We start from the raw sequence: 10,098 nt of genomic DNA, 5'->3' as shown, positions 1-10,098 counted from the left end.
ATAAAGCCTCTTCTACAACACTGCTTGATTTTCCTGTCAACTGCTTCCTTCCATCAATGCTTTTTAAAACGTGTTTTTTTCCCTGTGGAAAAAAATAAAATAAAATGTAGGACTTGCTGTGCACACAACACACCCCAACCCTCCCAGGTGGACCTCAGCACTCTTCCCATCTCTATCTGGCATGGGGCAGCCGCGTGGGGCCACGACCCCATGCAGGGGAGGGAGAGCTGTCACAATTAAAGTGGCTTCCAGAAGGCAGTGGTGACAAAAATAATAATCCTCGATTCCCCCTATTGTTCCCCATCCTGTTTCAGGGCGTGTAGCAATCATCCACCTACCAGCCTCCTGGTGCAGTGGCCGTCCTCGAGTCCCCACTAGTAAGAGGGCAAAATGCCACCTGGACAACCCTCATGGTAGAGGTTCAAGAAATCCAGCTTTCCTTGTCAAGTTGTTTTCTCTTAGGACAGTTGCCTGTTCTGGCCACGCTGGCCAAAAGAAGGGCAAGAATGAGGGCAACGAGGCGGCAAGAGTTGGCAAAGCAAATGCTGCCGGATCCAGGCCAGTGGGCTGTGAATGCCGGTCACCTTCCAGGGGATTTACCGGGTGGTTTTCGCTTGCCATGGAAGCGTGCAGCAATGAGCAGAAAGACCTTGCTGTTCTCAACACCAGGAGTTTGGTTCCAGTTTATGATATGTATCAGAGAAAGCGCTCTTGATCAGTTTGGTGCATGGCAAAAAAAAAAAAAGGGTATGAGGGGAAGAGCTGATTTCTTTGTCCACCTCCCTTTTGCAGCTACTTTGCAGTACAACCTTGGGAAAATGTTGTCTGCCTCGGCTTCACCCTCTGTAAAATGGGAATAATAATAATAATCATAATGACAGACCCCCTCCTTTTAGATCCCCGGATCAAAAGTACTATATAAGTTCAAAGTCCTGCTTCTATAGGGTATTATTGCCAAATTCACTATAAGCAATTCCATTGGGTACTTGATAACAACAGTAGAATCAGTCAAACGCCCTTGAAGCATTGCATGGTCCCAGATACCTTTCAGAGCCTCTTTGTGTGCCATCCCACCCCCTGAGGTCTGCAAGGATGGGGCTTTTGGAGCCTGGATTTTGCAGGAGCCGGAGGGGTACAGTCCGCGTCTTCTGGCCCCTGAACTGTGGACCGCTTTTCTTTTTGACCTGGCGAGGACTACTGGAACTAGCCCTTATAAAAGCAGGTTTAAAACATACAACTTTATATATATATATATATATATAAATTTCATAAGGCCTTTAGCACATAATACTAGACTCTTGTTGATTTCTGGCTGTGTTACTCTTGCATGGTTTGTTGTCATTTTAATCTGTATTTGTTTCACTGCGGAGTGGTTAGGATGCTTTCAGATCTGGACACGTTGCTAACAGAAATTTGGTTCATTTCAGCTTTGAAATTTTTGTAGCTATTAGCTAACCATTTTCTGAAATTTCACCTTTCTAAAAAATGCCTACCCTAGGAAAACTAATGTCTTGATTGCTGGAAGTGTTGCAATTATGATTAATTCTAACATGGAATTGTGTTCTTTCAATTACATTTTTTTCTAAAATACATTTTCTGCTTCTAATTTTTCAAAAATAGCATTTCATGGTCCAATATCAAAAAAAAGAAGAGAAGGTGTTATACTGGGTATTACAGTGCAGGGCTTCCATGAATAAATTCACAAACAAGCCGGTCATTCTTCCTCTTCTACTACTCTTTTTTTCTTTTTTTTCTTTTTTTTTTTTTCCTCAAGAAGCACTGAGGGTGTATATGCGGCTTCAGAAGTTTCCTTAGAGCTCTTTTATACTTTAATAGGTTTGTTTTGGTGACTATATGCTAGACGAGTATGCTGCAGACATATTTTTTTCAAAAGGTCAAGCAGTCTTCTAACGTGTCCATTGTGTATCCCTGCAGTAAGAAATCCTCAGTGCAAAAGAGAGCTTCATGGTTAAATTTTAAAAGATAATGATTTAAATCTTTTTGTTAGCCTTTTTTTTTTTTTTTTTTTTTTAACGTCCTTAGCACTGCTTTTGGAGAGTCAACTTTTAACACTGTAGAAAGCAGGAAGCCCGTTAATTAAAAATAACAAACAGCTAAAGGTAAACTTAGTTGGTCACCTTTTCCCTCTGAAATACTGGTATTTGGCTATGTTTGTAAGAAACATAGAAACAAATGAGTAGCCATAGCACTAATGTGAGGACAAAGCAAAATTACCAATTACGGAAACATTCTGGGTTCTGGGCCTGAATCTTTGATTTCCCATTTGGATCTTAAAAACGTATGCATAATTGGCTTCTAATTGTGCATATTCTAGGAACGTATTCAACAATCAACCCTAGATATTTTTTTACACACTGACAAAAGAAATGTATGTTCACTTGTCAGCAAAAATAATAAGACAAAAAATCATTCTGATCCTCTCAAAAAAAGAAAAAACAAAATAAATCTTCTTCTAGCAGAGTGAGGTTGTAGCATATTAAAAAAGTAACATATTTTCATTTTCATACAGGCATGAGGGGGGAAAGCGCAGAGATGCTTGCAATATTTAAGCACTGTTTGAGATTCAAGACTAATCAATGTAATTTCTCCCACATACTTGAGAACTACAGTTTATTAATACACATCTCTTTGCTATGTTAAACAAAAAGCTATGCCATTCAAATTCAGTTGTAGTGGGAAAAAAAAAAAAAAAAAAAGAAGAAAAAAAAAAAGTTCTTTATGGATAAAGGGAGGGTAATAGCCAAACTTAAAATACTGGTGACTTTTCCCCTTTTTTCAAAAATTGTGGGGAAAAAAATGTGCCAGTGCATAGCTCCAGGTCATTTTGAAGGAAAGGATAGCACTGCAAATATTGCTAAATTAATATTGAAGATACTAATCAAAACATCTTGTTAACTGGTTGGAATAGTATAGATTGGAGCACTCTATAAATGTTGTTCCAAGCATCAGAAATGGAATTACCATTGGTCACCAATTTTATCTGTATATATATAAAAGTTAATCCTCTCCTGCAGTGTTCTGGTTTTGGATATATGCATTTTGCCTCGATGTTTCCCTCTCTAGCTCAGCACACACGAATGCCTACCACAGTTTAACTTTCTATATCAGGTATGTTTCAGAAACTGAAAAAAAGTCTCCAGCTGATTTAGCAGCTGAGGCATTACTCATCAGAATATCTGATTACTGGCATATTAAGCAGCAGACACAGTGGAACAGAATAAACATGAAGCATTGCATCTACCAACACATATATTTTAATTGCTCCTAACCAAACAAATAAAAACCAAGATGGATTTTATTCAAAATTTATTGCATGATCAGGGTAAACAGAAATCCACAATATTGGTCCTTTTTAAAATGTTGTCGTTATCAAGTATACCGCAGCACCTAAGTTTGCATTTAAAATCTCTCAGTGTTCCTGTCTTAATGATTCTGGGTCCTGTACTCCTAATTTAAAACAATCGCAATTGTGTTCAGCCACCCTTGCAGGAAAGCTCACCACAAACACGGGGAAACAATAACAGTCGCAAAGGTGTGACACCTACCTTCCCCTTCCCTAATCAAACTCCTTCCACATGAAACCCCTGATTTCTCAGACTCGTAACCCTTTAATTGTCAATACTCTAAATACATGGCTGTTCTGCAGAGAGCTGTTTTTAAAAAGGTAGTTGATATCTAAGTGTTGCCTTTTCTTTCAATAGCTTTAGGCCAGATTTCCTTCTTCCGAGTAATTGATTCTAACACGTAATCGTAAAACAGAAGATAATAAATTATCGAGACCTGATTTTTCTGTTCAGGCTGGTCTCTTTTAATTACCGTGTGCAGTCTGAAAATACGGGACTATCGGGGCAGGGGGGTCGTTTGAAGAAATCTCCAAACAGGCTGTGCATGGAGTAGGGCTTCACATTTCCCTTACACCTCGGAAAATTTCCCCTTCCCTTTCGGTCTGAAAGCAGCAAGCAGCCCTAAACACCTCTCTCAATCTAGACACTTGGCTACCCTAACACAGCCGGGTAGTCTCAGGAACCCACTGGTCAAAATCAATGCCTTGCAATCAAAATTTTCCTTCCAGTCTGCAGAATGGAGGTAGCAGTTGGAGCATTTCTGCAGTCCTGGCAAGGAAGCACGGGCTTTCTTAGGTCTCGGTTCTCGATCCCTCACCCGCAGGCAGTATGGGCAATGCCATGCTCCAGGCGTATTTGTGGACACCATGGAAGAAAGGGTATGAGCGATGGAGACAACAGCTTAGAAGCTCCAACGACGCAACGCGCCTACAGTATGTTTTCCTTTCATTGTTCTTTCGATTCACAGTAAATTTCATTCCAGCTCTTAGAAATCATCATCCTTTCCCCCTTTTTATTTCAAAATGGTTGCAGATTTTTCATTCACGAAAAGGTTAAAGGCGTTTCCCCATCGCAGGAGGGATTATCTTACCAGAGGATTCTGGGACTGCAGATGTATACTGCGGCAAAATCCTAAATTCATCGGCAAAAAAAAATCATTTCCAGACCCCAGCTGCTAAAAATAATAGAATTATAGTAAATCATTGATAAGATTAAAACATAAAGCCATTTTTGCGTTCCAAAGTGCTCTAAAACACGAGTCTTTTCTCTTAATTCATTTCTTAAATAATGCAAATTTTAAAGTAGCTTTTCTATCCCAAGCACGCAGCGCCATGAAATCGATAATTTTTGATCTTTTGGTTAGTAGGCAACATGGTGAGCTATTGCAGTGACTGCAGGCAGCAGACATGTTCTTGTCAGCTAAAAATTTTCATATTGTTTTTGAGTCCATTGAGATTTGTGGATGGGATACAGCCAGTTATATCTTCAGCTTGCGCTTTGCTGTGGGGACGTAAACCAGCACCGTTTTAGATGCATGTATAGATATAGATATATGTTTTAAAAACAAGAAGCATTACTGGATTTTAAACAAAAAATTATGTAAAAAGAATGGCTGGTGTGATTATAATCGCATCATGCAGGGTCCACGGTTTCCATTTAGTGAAATTTCGCAGAGGGCAACTTCTTAAGAACATCCCTGCTGTGCAGAGTGAAAAGCATGAACAAACCAAAGACAGAATTCATCTGTGTTTATATTTTACAGACAATGAAAAACCTACTCTTTGTATGCCTTTTTTTCCACCTTATTATTTCACGAAAACTGCAGCATTTTCCCCGCCCCCACCCGAACACTCACCACCCCAGCACTGCGGTGTTCGGTGTTTCTTTCTTTTTTTCTTTCCTTCTTTCTTTCTTTCTTTTTTTCCACCTCTTCTTCTTCTTTTTTGCTTTCACAAATTCTGCACGCGCCATCTTTGTCTATTGTTACTCTTTTCTAATTTCTGTTGCCCATTCTCTTTCAAATCAGCTAATAAACACAAGGCTAAATGCCTGATCAATGCTTAAACGTTATATTCTCCCCATCTTTTTCTTTCTGAGAAATAAAATTTAAAAAAAATACCCCACGCCCCAAAATTTCTCTATTACCATAACCTGTTGTATACAGTGGTGATAAAAAACATTATTAACATAATAGCAACAGCTGCAGCCTAAATAGAAGCTATGAGATAATAAATGTGCTACAACAAATTAATTTGCTGCAGGTGCTTGTGCTCTGAACTGCGTAACCCAAGCCATTTCAAGTCTGAATACAATTATTATTCCCCCCACACGCTAAAACAAAGTGCAGAGTGAAATGTCCTGCTATTATAAATATCTTGTCCTGTTCCCTGAACATTTTAACCATCAGCAAAGAGTGGGAGAAAGGATTTTAAAGCCCGAGTAGCAATCTGCAGCATTTAAAAATATTTAAAGAGGCTTCAAGTCATGTCCAGGCTTGAAGAGATAATGCCCGTCTATACATTAATTTGCACCTATTGTCTCCTAGGCAGAGCTCTATAGGTAAAGATGCACCGAGGAATTACGTGCAGGCAATTGGCAAGGCAGGGGCTGTAAACATCTCATTAGTAACAGATGCATGTTTGTATATGTTGGCACTTCCATTTACTTCCGAGCAGAGAAAAAAAAAAAATCTCTTTGCCATTTGGCTTGTATGATGTGCAGTGAACTAAGCAGAGATTTTTCCTGTTTTCTCCGGTAAGCCCGGTGTCTGTGGAAGCCAGCCACCAGTCACCTTGCAGGCAGACGCCAGTAGCGTCTTGCAGCAATCTTCAGACGGCGACAGGAAGTTAGATGAAGCCAAGGGAGCTATTTCCATGTGGGCACCGAAATGCAAGAACTGACAAGGTGCTTTTTTTCTTTACTTTGTTCCCTTTATTTTAGTGCTCACAGACCTAATTGTCTGAAACCTGGCGGAAAGGCAAAGTTAAGGGCTCGGTTGTGCAGATTTCACTGGCCTCCCATTGCCACAGTATAACAGTATCCACTGCTTTTTTTATTATTTTATTTTTTATTTTTTTCAAATGTAATTAGATAGCTTGTGTGTTTTAAGATTGATTATTCTCACAGAGCAACCTTGAAACGTTCTTTCTGAGATCATAATAAATAAATAAAAAAAATAAATAAGTATGGTATGTTTCCTAAGAGAACTAATCAAACTAATTCCTTGCACAGGGCACACTTCCTCTGTGTTTCGGCGGAGCTTTGTAGTGATCACGGACTCCAGAAGAAACACTTGTGTGCAGGGTATGGCCTAGGAGGGTGTTGCAGACAGAGAGGTGCGCTTAGCCCGGTGGTGCAAGCCTCCTTCGTCCGGGGTGATGAGCGCTTGCTCACATGAGCCATCCCAGGAAGGTCAATTGGATTACTCACCCGCGAGTGCAGAGTTGCACAACTCAGCCCTACGCTAGAATTTGCATGTCTCAAATCCCTTTTACCTGGAGAAGAAAACATATAATCAATTAAGCAAGGACGCATATGCTGCGCTAGTGAAAATTATTTTGCGTTTATTGCTGCTTTTGTATCAAAGTCTTGTTTTGTTTCTGCGGCTTCTTCATGTCTGCTCCCTAGGTCTGATTTTTAAGTTGTTAGCTGAGCTAAGCTTCTATCCGTGGCCACAGCTATTTTCGCAGAGTAACAACTGGGACGTGAATTCCTAAATTTGAGGCATTCATCTCCATAATGTTCATGGTAATGTGTCTCCCAGTCATCATTCAAATTAGTAAATAGTATAGCATTTCTACATATGAAGCATGGGGAGAAAAATGTGCTTTCGCAAACTTCTGTGCATGTATTTCCACAGCCTGGTGTTTTCCTTCTCCTGAAGTAAGGCTGATGCCACAAATGAGTTGTGCTTTAGGCTCAGCCCCCACCTAAAGACGTGTGCCAGTATTTCCGTATCAGTATTTCCGTATTCCCCTTCTCAAAGGGTGACTGTATTTTGTTGTCTAGCGACTTCAGTAGCAGAATTCGGTCAAAACCCAATGGCACAACCTGGCTAAAGGAAAAAAATGTGAATGCCATTACTCAGGAACAGACCTAGAGGAGAACTGTTTGGATCAGCATCTTGACTTGTTCATCCATCTACCTGGTTCCTGTTCCTGGAGTACCTGAGCACCTACCAGGCTTGGGTTATCAGGACCAAGTCATGTGGAGTGAGAAAAAAAAAAAAGCCAAATCTGGAAACCTACAGCAGGACTGAGGGGCAAGTCTGGGGGTACTTAGACAGTCTGTGGAATACTCCATATAATTGCTCCTGTTAGCAGGTGCTTTTGGAAATTTGCTGTTTGCCAAGCAATATGGCTTGCTTGGCATTCTGCAGGGAAGCAGAGAGAATCTATAGTTGATCAAAGCCTCTTGATACCAAGGCCAGGAGGGTGAGCAGCATAGCTTGTTCTGCCCTAGCCCAACAAGGGAGCAATGCATGTTTGAGAACAGGGACTTCATACAATATGCGGGGAGTTATGTGCAGCTTTATTAAGAAAAATGTATGTAAATGCTTTTAGATGTATTACAGCTCCTGATTAATGTAAAAAAAAAAAAAAAGGGGTGGGGAGGAGGGAGAGGGGATACAACAAGCATTTTACTTTTCCACCATATAGCACTTTTCTCTCATCACCCCTCCACTCATCCGCAAAAAATGGTGGGTATGGGGGAAAGACCTGATGGCCCTCTCAGGAAAAAAGCAAGCAGTTAAGTGTACGACGACATGCACATTGTGGCACTTTTTATGGCTCTGCACTTTTTATGGCTGTGTGACCACGCACACAGCACACACATATAACTGCAACCAAGCAGAGGCTGTTTTCATGGGCTACTGTGACTTAAGATTAAGTTTTAGTGTGAACGTTGAATATGGGCCTAATTCTGCCAGGTGCTGATCCAGAAGGCATTTGTTGAGAGTTAGGGAAGGCCAGCAGGACCACCCATATTAAAAAAATAATAATAATAATAATAATAAAATAACAACATACAACAGTAACACCAAAAAAATAAAAATAAAAATAAATAAACAAAAAACCTCACAACCAAACAGAGTGAACATTTTAGCAGTTAATATTATGCATGGTAATATCTGCCCTTCTGCATGATTTTAAATTACCTTTTTTTTTTTTTTTTCCTCATCACAGTTCCTGCCTACGGTGCTTATGCAGGCTGTGTTTCAGCAAGTGCATTCTTTAGCACTGGAAATGTGAACATTAACGCATGAGTCTGAAGCACTTGCCTGGGCTGTGCTCATCCGCAGACTCACCCGTTCATTTGTGTGGGTTTTACAATAATGTTTTGCTATTGTTTTGTGTCAATATTTGCTACTGCGCTGGCTCTGCCTTTTTCCTTCCACCCACCTTTCTCCTTACACACGCTGCCAGAGAAGTGTGGTTTGACTGAAACCAATCCAAGAGATAGATATTGCCTTCTACAGCAGCATCGCTGGCTGCAGTTTGTCAGGCAATGTCCGTGGGGCTGGCCGGGAGGGAGCACGCATGCACCCATACGTGTGCCACACTAGGGTCCCCTGCAGCCCGTCCCCAGCCACCCAGGAGAGCACCATGCCATGTCTTGATGCACGGGTGTGGAGGGTTTTGGTCTGGGTTCTCTGTTTCTGAGCTCTTATTCTGTCCCTCTGTGGGGCTGGGCAAGTCGGTCTCTGCCGTTTTACCTCCAGTGTGGAGGATGACTTGCAAAGTATCTTCAGGCGAAGGGAGAAATTCTTGGCATCCAGGTGTCTAGAAGCACAAGTGGGGAAAGGTCGCTGCCAACTTTGCTGACAGATTTATTTATCCCTGTGCAAAGGTCTGCTGCATGGGAGATGCCATGAGGCAGTGACAAAGCCACTACGGTCCCTTGGGAAGCCACAGCCGAGGATGACAGTGAGCTCCTTCTCAGAAGCTGCTTCCCTCACCCTCCCAGCACTGTGGTGTTTGCCATCACCCTTCTCAGCCGCCAGGTTCCTGCTCCCACTCAGAGGCCACGCAACGTCTCCAATTATTGCTGTTTTGAAGGTGGTTCGTGTGGTGCACGCGCCAAGGATGTGGTGGGGCCTCCTGGCTTCGCCTGACGTGGCGCGCGGTAGGAAGGGCCACGCTCATGGCCATGCTCAAGCTGAGGGAGGAGGAAGGAGCTGGCCAGGAGGTCTGTCCTGTCAGGGGAGGCATCTGCAGTGTGAACAGGGAAAAAAGCCAGCAGGGGCAGGGGGAAATCAGCTGCCAGCTCCTTTGAAGATCCCTGCAACTGGAAGGAGGATCGGATTGCCGGCTGACTTCTCCCTTCCCAAAACATTTTGCCCCTAAAAGAGAAGAGTGGGGGACAAATCACCAGGGGCCTGTTCGATTTGCCCCCTTGCCCTGCGGGTCTCCTGTCCTGCCAATACCACCATGGAGGGCCCTGTCACAGGGTGATTGTCCCCACTGTGGCTCTACTGCAGCTGGACTGAGGGGCACACACCCCGTCCATCTAATTCGCTGACACCTTGCATTTGCCCGCTGCATTTGGGCTGCAAGGCTTTTTTTTTGTGGCACCCGTTATTTTTATTCGCTTTCAAACCCATTTGTTTCTAACATATTGTCACCTCTGGGTAACTAACAATTTTCACCCCTGTATGTTCCTTTGTAAAGTCTTCGGGTGTGTTATTCAGCGAGTGGCTGTAGAAATCACAGGGTCAGAGGTGGAAGGGGGA

This window comes from Anas acuta, chromosome 2 (assembly GCF_963932015.1).
Source record: "Anas acuta chromosome 2, bAnaAcu1.1, whole genome shotgun sequence".
In the NCBI taxonomy this organism is placed as follows: domain Eukaryota; kingdom Metazoa; phylum Chordata; class Aves; order Anseriformes; family Anatidae; genus Anas; species Anas acuta.
Note: the sequence above shows the minus strand (reverse complement) of the source record.